The sequence below is a fragment of the Eubalaena glacialis genome, chromosome 19 (genome assembly GCF_028564815.1).
Source record: "Eubalaena glacialis isolate mEubGla1 chromosome 19, mEubGla1.1.hap2.+ XY, whole genome shotgun sequence".
NCBI classification, from domain to species: Eukaryota; Metazoa; Chordata; class Mammalia; order Artiodactyla; family Balaenidae; genus Eubalaena; species Eubalaena glacialis.
Window position 1 is genome coordinate 1460558 of NC_083734.1, and position 10259 is coordinate 1470816.

The window sequence follows — 10259 nt, forward strand, 5'->3', positions numbered from 1 at the left end:
TGTGTCAGTGAAAAGTAACAAGCCCACGGCTGGGCTGTGGGGGGATTTGTGAGCCGGGGCAACCACAGATGCTGTCGCCTGTTGGAGTGGGGTGAGCCCAGTGTCCCTGTGGGATGACCTCACTGCGTCCCTCCACACCTTCTGCTTGCACACCCCCGGGGCCGGGGCTCTCACCGCCTCACAGGGCAGCTGGCTCCCAGGGGGTGAGCCGACTGTGCCTCAGTTTCCACAGTCACACGCGGTCTCGCCCGGCGAGACGGCCCTTTGGAGTTTTAACACCAGCGCAGTTACCCATGAAATGAAAAACAAACTGAACAAAATCCAGCCTGGCTTTGGGCAGCGAGAATGGAATGATGGGGTCCCCAGGTCTCACTGCTACTCACAGCTTGTTAATGCTTTTGCTTAAACACTTTACAAATAATGGATTGTATTGACTTTCTATTTTCTTTAATTAGAGGTATAACGTACATGCAGTAAGAGGCAGTATTCTCAGTGGGCAGGCCGGTGACACTTACATGTGTGCAAACCCAGGCAGCACTCCCCAGATCAAGACCTAGAGCATTTGCAGCCCCCAGAAGCAGCACACCCCACCCCACCCAGCATAACCAGTATTCTGACGTCTGTCACCACAGATGTATTTTGTCCGTTCCTGAACAGGGAACATACAAACCGGATCGTCCACTTCTTTTTTCTGGCCTCTTTGCTCAAAGTTAGATTTTATTACACCAGACAGAACAAGCTGGGGGACCTTTGGGGGTCTCTGGGGGCCTCAGTTTCCTCTGCCCAAATGATGAACGTGAAGCTCAAACAGAACCGCAGCCCGTGGGACCTCTCCCCCACCGTGCTGCAGGAATTGTCCCGTGTGACCCACTGCGCTGGGCTCCCTCCGAACAGGTGCCGAGGTTTCTGAGCCTCATTCTGAAACCAGCCCTTTCTCAGCCGTCTCGGGGGAGGCTCGGGATTCTAATTTTAAGCTCCACAGTCAAGGGGACAGAAGAGTTTTGGAACCTGGAGCAAAGACTTTGTCACCTCAGGGTTTGGGAGCTGGCTCCGTTATATGTGTCCTTAAAAAGATAGAATGAGCACACAGTGAAGAGAAATTCAAACCCTGTGCGAGGAAATCCAGCACAAAGCCTCCCAGTGGGAGGCTTGGCTGCAGGCCCGTGAGCTGATCTGGGCACACGCGTGTACGTGCCACCACGTGATGGGTTTTGCCTCATCACCCCCCCCATTTTTTTCTTACAGATTAAACACACTCCTTTTTTCACTTAATATATCCTGTCAATCAAGTCCTTATCTTTTTAAATGAGCTCTTCAGTGGTCACCAGGAAAAACAAAACAGCATTGCAGACACTATTCTAAACATTCCCTGCCTTCATTTCGCACATGATTTACCTTCTCCGTGTCTCATGCAATGGCTTGAATTCCTTAAGTGGAATCACTTGGCCAAATGAACGTTCCAGTGGGCCTGCTCCACTGTCCGCATGCGCCTGTGAGGTTTGGGCCCAGAGCGCCCTGCCCCCAGACCTTGTGTGGGCCTCCCTGGGGCCTGGTGTCCGCTGCCCCCGTGAGGCCGCGTGGCTGAGTCTTCTCTGAGAGAGTTCCAGGGGCAAGACAAAAGCAAGAGTATCCAAAAAAGGACATTTCTTAGAAATGCAGCGAAAGCCCTGATTTTCATGATGGCAATTTACATATACGACTCAGATGTGCTGAATTTCCTACATTGATTTGTATTAATTTCTCAGAAATGCTAGAGACCGGTACTTTAGCAAAACCCACTTTGAAGAAGCAAACAGCGGTTTCTTCACAGTGAATTCCCAACCTTTTGTGGGAAGACCTATTTCCCATTTAAAAAATTTTTCCCCTCAAAACTTTTTATTATGAAAACTTCAAATCTCGGAGAAAGGTTAAAAGGTGAAATGAATACCCCCAGGACCTCCAGCGGGTTGACTGGTGTTCACATTGGTGTCTGTCATCCACACCCTCTCTCTGCCTGTACCTTCTACAGACCTTAGAACACCCCTTCTAGATGCTTTGCAGCGTCTTCAAAGAAGATGGACCGTCTCTCACACAGACTGTCATTTTCACACCTAAGAAAATCAGTGATAATTCAAAGGCATCATCTAATGTCCAGTCTGTATTTAAGTTTCCCAGTTGTCCTAAGAAGCTTTTGTGGCTGCTTTTTTCCTTATTAAATTTATTTATTTATTTTTTAAAAATGTATTTATTTATTTATTTATGGCTGTGTTGGGTCTTCGTTTCTGTGCGGGGGCTTTCTCTAGTTGTGGCAAGCGGGGGCCACTCTTCATCGCGGTGCGCGGGCCTCTCACTATCGCGGCCTCTCGTTGCGGAGCACAGGCTCCAGACGCGCAGGCTCAGTAATTGTGGCTCACGGGCCCAGTTGCTCCGCGGCATGTGGGATCCTCCCAGACCAGGGCGCGAACCCGTGTCCCCTGCATTGGCAGGCAGATTCCCAACCACTGCGCCACCAGGGAAGCCCCTAAATTTATTTTTAATTTTATTTATTTTTGGCTGCGTTGGGTCTTTGTTGCTGCGCACGGGCTTTCTCTAGTTGTAGTGAGCGGGGGCTACACTTCGTTGCGGTGCGAGGGCTTCTCATTGCGGTGGCTTCTCTTGTTGCGGAGCACAGGCTCTAGGTGTGCAGGCTTCAGTAGTTGCAGCACGTGGGCTCAGTAGGTGTGGCTTGCGGGCTCTAGAGTGCAGGCTCAGTAGTTGTGGCGCACGGGCTTAGTTGCTCCGTGGCATGTGGGATCTTCCCGGACCAGGGCTCGAACCTGTGTCCCCTGCATTGGCAGGCAGATTCTTAACCACTGTGCCACCAGGGAAGCCCGTGGTTGCTTCCTTTGATTCAGGATCCAGAGAGGGTCACACGTGGCATTGGTTTGTCTCTAGCCATTTTTCTTGTAGAATCATCCCCTCCCTTTTGCTCTTTTTCCTTTTCTTCTCTCTTCTTTTCCCGTCTTCTCTTGGTTTGACATGGAGGCGGCCTGTCTTGTGGAGTGTCCTACAGCCCCTTCTCTGCTTGCTTCCTCCCTGTGTGGTTTAACACCGTGCTCGTCCTCTGTGAGTCCTGAAAGCTGAATGGTGGCTCTGACGGCTCCCCTGGATCACACACTTTGGGGAGAAGAGCCCCAGGTGATGGGTGTCCTTCCTGTTGCATCTCATCAAGTGGAGCCTGGTGTCAGCTCATCCCCCCGCCCCGCAGTGACACTGACAGGACCACCTGTTACGGTGGTGACACCAGGTGTCCCCACGTATAGGCCCCGGCGTCCCCCCAACTAGTCACTGGCGGCTGATGCTTTGGCATCTTGTGTGTCCTGGTCCCCAGGTACCTCGGTAGATGGCTTCAGCTTGCACTGAGGGTGGTGGCTTTCCACACCGGCCACTCTTCCCACGTTTCCCAGCCTGTGTTCTCTGTGAAGGAGAACTTCCTTTTTGTTTCGCTTTTTGAAAAAAAAAATACAGAAAATAACCATGAATAATATAACAAAACCTGTCTTTTCACCACCCAGTATCGCATGTTATGAGGTTGGCATATTCACCTTCAAGATTTTCTTTTAAAAAAGAAAAGACGACAGTGAAAGCTCTGAAATCTGCCCTTACCCTACCCCTCCCCTCGCCAGAAGGAACCACCGTCATGAACATGGCTCTGTCCTCCAGGCTTATTTTTATACCTTCCGAAGAATGTGTTTATCTATGAACATACAGTACATAGCACTATTTTGCATGTTATTTTTAAATTTTTTGTATAAATAGTACTCTGGTGTGTATCATCATACGTCTTCCTGTTTTCACCCAGCATTGTTGTGATCAACTCGCGTTAGCGCGCACACGGCTAGTGTATTCCTGGTGTGGTGCTACTGTGGTCCTGGTGTGTTCCGGTGTGTTCTTTTTCACCACTGTCTGGAACCCCACACCCACTCCCATCCCTCCTCAAACGAGGAACATCTAGGTTGTTTCCGATTCCTTGGTGGTGTGAGCAACGCCATCCTGGGCAGACGTGCAGCCTCTTTGTGGAAACACACGAGCGTCTCTCCTGGGCGGATGTTGTCCAGCGGGACCTCTGACCTTCAGGGTCCGCATGCCCCGACTTCAGTGGCTGTCGCCAAACTGGCCACACTCCTACTCACTCCCAGTGGCAAGGGGTGACCTTCCTCGTTCCTTCTCGACTTTATCTGCACAGGACAGGGTCAGGCTGTTTCATTTAGATTTTTTGGCAGCCTCACAGGTGAGAAGTGTATCTTGCTGCTTTAATTTCCTGATTGCTGGCAAGGCTGTGCACACGTGCTTATTGGCCATTGCGAGAAGGCCTGCGGTCACTCAGGGGGAAGGAAGAGGCCTGGGGAGTGCGCCTGGGCCCCCGAGGCCAGTGGAGATGCTGCATTAGCGACTGTCAGGTGGGCGTCATGGAGGGAGTGTGATTATTCTCAGTTCCTAAGGCTCCCATATTTCTATTAATAAAACGCTTGCCGCCCATGACTGGCTCACTGTACACCAGGCACTTTACTTAATCAGACCTCATTTAATTCTCTCGGGAATGCATTTAATATTATTCCTATTTTGCTGAAGGGGACACGGAGGGTCCGCGAGGTGCACTGACCTGCCTGGGGTCACAGAGCTGGTAAGCGCGCTGGCTCCAGTCCCAAACCCTTCCCTCCGCCGCCGCGGCCCCTCCCACCCGTGGGGAAGTTCCCAGAGAGGATAAACAATGGCTTCTCACTGAAAGAAGAGTCAGGCTCAGGTTTTGCTGCCCCTCCCCTTGGCTGTGAGCAGAGAACTTGTTTGTTAACTGAAATGTCCAGCCTTGCAAATAGTTCCCAGGCCTCTGGCCCAGATTTCTGGATCAGAAGACAGAGAAGGCCGGCGAGTGCGTCTCTCCAGGGCAGCTCGGGGGGAGAGGTGGGTTGGTGATCTCTTAATTTCTTGCAGTATTTGGATTGTTTGTAGCCTGGGTAGGTGCGGAGTGGAGCTGCGAGGCTCCAGACTCAACAACTGGTTGTATCTTAGGTTTGGGAGCAAGAGGAGCCCCTCTCCCCCTCTCCCTCCCTCCCGCCCCCCCCAGCCCTCTGTCACACCCACGTGATGTTGGGGGAGATGCTTCCAGGCCCCCCCAGCATCAGGGCTCTAGGAGAGCGGAGTCTGAGGCGGGCTCAGGTGCAGCCGGCCCAGGTTATAGGTGGGAAGGGAGGCTCAGGGCTGGTTGTCCTCAGAGCCCAGCTGTGCACTCAGCACACGGGACGCACGTTGGTCGAGTGAATAAATGAATGAACGAGAAGGTTGGAAGCTGAAAGCAAACACACCCTCAAGCTTTTGGCCCTTTGGGTTCCGCGGGGTGGAGGGAGAGGGAGGAGGGTCAACGAAGCGAGTCCTCCGTGAGAAGGTGGCGCCGGGCCCCGCGGGAGGCGGCGGGTGACTCAGCGAGGACGCGTCACGGTCCACGGGCTGGCGGACGTGCTGTGCGGGGAGGAGCGCAAAGGCGGGGACGGGACTGCACGGGGCCCCGCCCGGCTGGCCCCCGGCCCCCTGCTCTCCTTCCAGCCTCCCACCCGTGCCCTTCCTGCCGGGAACACTCGGACAGCACCTTCTCAGGGGGCCTGTCCCCGCCTCCCGGCCAGACCCCCCCACAAGGACCTGGTGTGTTTCCCTCTGAGCTGGTCACACGCTTCCGCCCCAGAAGGCCAGGGCTTCGTCTTGACGGCTTCATGGTCTGTTACGAGAAATCCACTGTGTATTGAAAGAACCTACTGAAGAAACTCGGCTTCACTCGGATCTGTGGCTGGCAAGGCTGGATGGCAGGTCCCCCGGAAAGGCCTGGGGTCCCACCGGGGTCCCCAGAGCACACGATGAGAACCCTTGTTAGAGAGCCTGGGGGCTTGGGTCCTCGCTGCCCAGCTCCCCCCGAACAGGGACTCCCCCTCCGAGCCTCGGTTTTCTCCTCCATAAAGTGGAGTCACTGGTGGCACCTGCCTCGGGCCAAGCTAGGCGCTGCTGGAGATGACGTAGAGGGACACTCTGCACAGGGCCCACCCTGCCATGACCTGGAGCCTGTCAAGGACTGAGTGGAGATTTGTTTTTAGCTAAAGTATCCGGAGGACTTTTTGCGACCAGAAAAGCTGTACTTGGCCCAAGTCTTCATCCAGAGGTGGGGGGGGGGATGGGGGGAGGGTCACATCAGGCTGGTTCTACACCCTGCGGCGGGTTTTCCAGAAAGTTCCAGACACCTCCAGCGATGGATATCCCTTGTCTGAGTGCCCCCCTGCCCCAAGCAGCTGCGTGTCTGCCCTGAGGTCCCCGGTCACCACCCAGGCCCCCCCACGGCCATGCCGGGCGTGTGCTGTGAGGTGCCAGGGAGCCGGGATTCCTTTGCCGTGACCCGTGCGACCCCGTGGACGGCAGGATGGGGCGGCCGGGGTGCAGGCGTCTTCTGGTGCTGGGGGTGACGGGAGTGCAGGGCGCGCTGGTCTCCAGTGTCCTGCTCCCCGGACCCCGGGCTGATGGTTTCCAGCCCCGCAGAAGCCCAGGGCCCTCCTCTCCGGCCGTGTCCCCTCTCCCCAGACTCGCTTTGCCTGACTGTGGACTTTGCACGGAGGCGCTCCCAGGGCGTCTGTGCCGGTGCTCTGGGCCCCTCACTCCACCTGTGTCGCGTGTGTCGGTAGGTCACCCACTGCGTTGCCGGGTGGGCTGCGTCCTCAGGCTGATGGACACTTGGGAAGTTCAGTTTGGGACCGTTACAAACAGCTGCCGTGAACATTCTTCTACCGGAAAGTTTACCCGGGAGTGAAATCGCGAGCTTGGGGGAGGCCGAAGCCCTTGGCCCCCTCACCCAGCGAGGACAGTGTCAGACACACCGGCCAGGCCCCGCTTTGGGCCCACGCCTCCCTTCCCCTAGCCTCAGTTTCTTCATCTGTAGAGTGGGGCGGCGAGGATGGGGTGAGATGAAGGCCTCAACCTCTTCCCCAGGAGTGACCCCCGCCCCCTCCTCAGAGCCCACAGGAAGCCCTCCGTGGCCCGGTGGGCTTGGGTGGCGGTGCGAGGGGCGGGTCTCACCCGTCCCAGGAGGGTAAGCCCTGGATCCTTCTTCCAGAAACAACACCTGCGGGGTCAGGATGGCTCTGACTCCACTCTGGGGGAAGGGGCTTCATGGGCCAGCCTCCGCACCACCATCCCCGCACGTGACGTGGAGTGCCGCTGGGCCCAAAGCAGAAGGGCACAGGGCCCTGCCCCCCGAGTCCCTGCCACCCCGGCCCAGGGCCCCTCCCGGCTCCCGCTCCACGCCACTCGCTGCCCGGGTTGGTGGGGGCTGGGGAGACCCTGCTGGGAACCTCTCTGGGGATGAGGAGCAGAGATGGCCCACGCCTGTGTCACCACCACCACCTGAGTCACCACCACGCCCACACCTGAGTCACCACCACGCCCACACCTGAGTCACAAGCACACCTGTGTCACTGCTGGCCCACCAGCCAGCACTTCTCTGCCTGTAAACCCCTTTTCGTTCCTCAGCTGCCACCCCCTGTGCTGGCTCAGGGCCCTCGCACGTGCTGTTCCTTCTGCTGGAAACACTCTTCCCTCCCTCCGCCCGCCTGATGCTCCGTCCTCCTTGCGCCTCAGCTCTGCCTCTGCCGTCGGGAGGGAACCCCCTCTCGGCCACCATGGCCCCAGGGCAGCCCCTCAGTCCCCCGGGCCCAGCCCTGCTCGCCTCGTGTTTCAGCCCCTGATGTGTAGCCACCTGTCTCCTCGGGAGGGATCTGGGGAGGAGAGGAGAGACCTATCAATGCCTGTCTCACTTGTAAGATGGACGTGGAGATGGGAGACTTGCCCCAGGTCCCCGTGAGCGGTGACTCTGGTGTCGTCACCCTCCGAACCATGTCTGAGCCCTCACTGAGCAGAGCGCCAGGCCCGTGGGCGGCCTCGTTCACTCGCAGCCTGGCGGGGCTCTGGGAGGCCGGCGGGGAGGGTGGTACGGGCAGCCCGGCCCCGAGTGGCTCGGACGCCCCGCTTCCCTCCACGGCCCACCCCCATCTGTTGGAAGGTTCAGGGGTCCCCTTCACGGTGATTCTGAGACCACCGCCTCCCACCTCCTCCTGCCCCGCCTGCTTCGAGCCACTTCCCCCCTCACCTGGCTGGGCCAGGTGGCCTCTCTCCTGCCTGCGCCCTCGTCCTTGTGATCCCCGCCCGGGACCAGTGCGACCTGTAGCCCAGGACACTGCTTCGTCCTCCTCTGCCCAGAGCCCTCCGAGTGGGAGCCTGAGGCCAGGTCCCTGCACCCGGGCCCTTCTCTCTAGGAGCCGCACGACCCCGCACACGGGCTCCCTCTCTGGGCCTCAGGCACGTCAGGGCCTTGCTGTGCAGTCCCTTGGCCTGGAGAGCTCTTTGCCCAGATATCTGCTAGGGGGACCCGTCGCCTCCTGCAAAGCTTTGTTGGAACCTCACCCTGTCCGTGAGGACAGCCCTGACCGCGTCTGGCTTGTGGCACAAGCTCAAAAAGCGCGGGGGTGCGGGGCCACCACACAGCCACTTTGAGTGCAGTGAAGTCGGGTCACGGGGAACGCCAGAGAGCAGCCCAGGTGGCGCAGAAGGAGAGACTGCTGAAGGCCACCGTGAATGGGCGTGAGAGGGGCGGAGGTGGCTCTCCCCATCTGCCCCGACGCGGACTTTGGGACCCCAGACAGCACACGCTCTCATGGCTCTGCCTCCCGCCGAGGCTCAGCCCTGCCCACCCACCAGAAGGCCCAGGACCCTGGGAACAACGGGGTGGGCGGAGGAGAAGATGCCCAGGGTCCTCAGAGCTCCACCCGTTCTGCTCCAAACAGGCAGGCCTGCCACCCCTTGGAGGGGTCCAGACGCTGGACTCTGGTCCTGTTGGCGTCCCAAGCTCCGTGTGTGACCTCAGACCAGGCGCTGGACGTGCTGGGCCCCAGTTTCCCTTCTGTCAAAACCAGAGGAGCGGACGGCAGCCCCTCTGTGTTCTGAGCGTCTATAAATACCGCACACGGTGCTTATCTGCTAGGAAACCTGCCCGCAGAACCAGCCTGACCAGTGTGGGTTTCACTCTGAGGCCGTAACCGCTGCACCTGGGCCGGCTGCGCCCCAGACCAAGGGCAAGGTCACCTGGTGCCCCCCCTTCCTCTCTGGGGGGACCGGGGTTTCACACGGAGCAGCCAAGGCCCAAAAATAGCAGCTGGCCACTCACAGGCCAACCCGCCCAGGCCCCAAAAAGGAAGTGAGAGAAAGGCGGGCACTTTCGTTCTTTCTACAGAAAAGAACTGTTTCTAAGTATCTGCCAGGCACAGGCCTGGCCCCTCCCCCCCTGGTTCTCTGGGGTGGGTGGGGGTGGCTCCAGCTGTGATGCCCCCGAGCGGACGGGTGAAGAGACAGAAGTACAGTCACACTCACAAGGGATGAGGCTGAGACTGGACCCAGGACTCTGTCCTGCATCGTTCTGTGGCTCGCAGGAGTTCAAGGGGGTCGTGCTGACAAAACTGTGTAAAGAAAGCCCCATGGGGGTCCTCCTGGTGACCCTCCAGGAGCAGGTGACTCAGGGTAGATTCCTTTGTGAGGTACCTTCACTTGTAGGTCGAAATAGTCACCCTGCCTTTCTTAGGTTGAACTAGCTGGGGTAGTGCAGAGTCACCTGGCCAGCCAGGCCCCTCGTGGGGACTTTGGAGGAGCTTCTACACACGGGCCCCCGGACACAAGGACAACGACGGTCCTTGCAGAGCCAATCGGAGCAGAGACGACGGGGAGGGTGTGAGTGTGTGGCTCTCGCTGGCCCCGCCCACCTTCGTTCAGCTCCTCCTTGTTTTGGGCGCTCCCCCCTTCTCTTGCCCAGACTCCGCCCGGTGCAGCAGCAGGGTGCACGATGAATAAGATGCTGCATGTCCTGACAACGGAACATTGCACAGCAGGAAAAAGAAGGAGATCCTTGTGTGTCACCTGCGGGCTGAAGAAGAGTCGCTCCATTTGTGTGAACTTTAAACACAGACCCCAAGTAGCACCTGCTGTAATCCATACACACTTACATACAGGTGTAAAATGTAAAAAGTGGGCCAGAAGCGCACAAACCAAACTACAAGCATGGTTACCTCTGGGAGGCGAAGTGGCACCGGTGGGCTTGGTCAGAGGGAGTGGGTCAGAAAAACACAGAGCAAACACAACCAGTTGTAAACAAGGCCCATCTGGGAATTTGGTAAATTATGTCTTGTAGTACAATGAATGTTAAAAGTCTTCTGGGCTTTTGT